At 48.7% G+C, this 2,390-nt stretch overlaps 1 long non-coding RNA gene across 1 annotated transcript; it reads right to left on the bottom strand.

The window, feature by feature from the left end:
- Positions 1–230: 230 nt before the first annotated feature.
- LOC148183045 (uncharacterized) lies at positions 231–626 on the bottom strand. Its single transcript, XR_015773927.1, has 3 exons — positions 563–626; positions 440–483; positions 231–358 (listed from the first exon to the last, which is right to left on the bottom strand). It is a non-coding gene; the product is annotated as an uncharacterized LOC148183045 (long non-coding RNA).
- Between the last annotated feature and the right edge of the window lie 1,764 nt (positions 627–2,390).

Below are 2,390 nucleotides of genomic sequence, written 5' to 3'. Positions count from 1 at the left end.
GACGATAAAGCCCACAATGACATTGAGAGGCTGAGATGGCCGACAACGTGAAACACATGACAATGAGGAGATGGCCGGAAACTGCCCTGCTCTGCAAAAGCTCTGGAGAGCTTGAGAAGAAACCCCCTCCCTAGATGTCACAGGAGCCCATCCCACTACAGCCCTGTCCTCTAAACTACCTTCAAATTGCCTCTAATGATTATAAAGGCTTTTACTGGGCTCCCAACTGCACCTTCACGTGGACGAGGTCGAGGCTTCACCACAGACTCCTGTAATATCTGCTGGGGCTCGCAAGAGAAGCAAACCGGGTCTCTTGGCAGGTCAGTGAGGGGGCCTCAGCACAGCATCAGGAGGCAGCCTAAAACACACAAACGAGCATGGATGCCTGCAGCTGCACCAGAAACTGAGACCCCAGCAATAACAACTGCTTCTGGCTCACCTTCCACCTGCTTCGCCTTGACTGCTGCTATCCGGCTTTACTTCCTAAAAATAAAGACAAAGAGCAGAGCTGTAACACAGTGACCGGTTCCAGCCCCGCTGCAAAGAAAAACCCTTGACTGACCTTCTCGGGGGGGACCCCCTCATCCGGGATGGGGCGCTCTGCCACGGGTTCAATCCGTCCGCATCTGAAAGCGAGTTAGGAAAAAAGTCAAAGTGCCGCAGGGTAACTTCAGAGCTCCAGACATCTTGTGCCAACCTAAGAATACCACCTAGACTCCAACTACAGCCCCTATTACAGATTTCCAATTACAACTGCCCGGGACTTGTCCTTAAACACCTACAGCCAGGCTAGGCGGCAGGGCAGAGCAGCTCCAGACCAAGTACCCCCAGACACCCGTGACGCACGAGACGAGAGGACACGACAGGGAGAGAAAACCCTCTGAGACAAGGAAGTCCTCACGAGGACCAAGAGAATGCTGAACGCGATGACCGAGGCGGGACCGAAGGCGAGCCTGTCGAGCTCAAACAGCCCTGGAGGAAAAAGATGCTAACGGAACGACTTATTCCCAGAACCACAGAGATGGATGCCTAAGAATCCGGTGGTTAGAATTCTCTGCCTGCCTTTGAATCGCTACAAGTCCTTATCCACTGTAAAGAAACACTGCTGCATATAGCTGTCGACACAGCTCAGAACAAGACCTAAAAAGACATCCAATCGGATGCTTCTAAAGAGAGACGCGATTGCGATGCGTGTCCGAGCTCCCGAATCGAACCTTCGCCGGTGTCGGCGCCGGGCCGAGGAACGCAAAGATGGGAGATGATCGGAATGACCCCTGGGTTTCGGATAAGCCCCTGGGAGGGCTTAGGCAACAGACATACTACACAAGATGCACAGAAGTCACAATAGACAAGTGACAACACATCCTGGGACTGCTCTACCCTGCCCGCCTCAGCATTGCGAGCCAAAGTGAGGCTTTCCCTCAACGCAGCCTAAGGGGCCATTTCTAGAACCTCCCCATCCCCAAAGCTCACTCAAAGCCCCTTTCCAGTGTGAATCCACACCCACCGCCCCTCTTTGATCCTCACTGCAATCATGGCCCTTGACTTATCTGTCCAAAGCAAATCCGTGCAAGAGACCAATTTTTTGCTAAGGAAAGTTGCTGTGGAGACGTTTCCCTTTTGTGTCACAATGAATCTGCTGAGAGAATCTAAAGTATCTCAGTTGATGTGACCTAGAACTTCAGGAAATTGCAGTCCTCCTTAAAAAAACAAACAAGAAGAGTCATTATGAATGCATCTTATCCCCCCTGAACCCTCAACCCAAAATCATGAACTTAAATACTCCCTGTGTTCAAAAATGTTTTCTTCAAGGTGTCTTCAAAACCTCTGCTGCTTCAAATGCCCAAAAGATATCTGCTAAGAGCAGGCTGATGTAGACTGAAAGAGACTCTTCACTGAAGTGAGAGACAAGCTCTTTAACCCAGCTGATTTCCCAGGAGCAAATAATGCCCCTTACCACACCCGGGGCTTAATATACCCCTGATTGGGCCCGCCTCTTTTTCCCACAATGCCTGGGAAAAGGGAGGAGGCAAATCCCACTGGCTATAAAAGCCCTCAGAGGGACTGTAGTTGTTTGGCTTCTCTGAGTTAAATTTGAGGTAAGGAGTTCCATGTAGAAGAAAACTCTTTGGGAAAAGACAGTTTTTTCTTTTTTTGCTACAATTACTCAGAGCAATGATGCTAAGAAAAAAAAAAAAGGTAAGAAGCAAAACTTTGTGTTTCAGCAGCACTGCCAGCTAAGTTGGATGATTTGTGGACTTACATAATTATTTTTCAGTGATTACTAAGTAGCATTCCACATGTGATTAATTAGGGTGGGGAAGAATAGTATCAATATGAATGGTGTCTCATAGGGCTCTCTAATCAGGCTCTCTATATTATAAATGAAA

The sequence above is a fragment of the Pseudopodoces humilis genome, chromosome 16, assembly GCF_049639895.1.
Source record: "Pseudopodoces humilis isolate 2021_Gansu_Grassland_sample_001 chromosome 16, ASM4963989v1, whole genome shotgun sequence".
Lineage (NCBI taxonomy): Eukaryota > Metazoa > Chordata > Aves > Passeriformes > Paridae > Pseudopodoces > Pseudopodoces humilis.
Note: the sequence above shows the minus strand (reverse complement) of the source record. Positions and strands in the feature narration are given on the sequence as shown.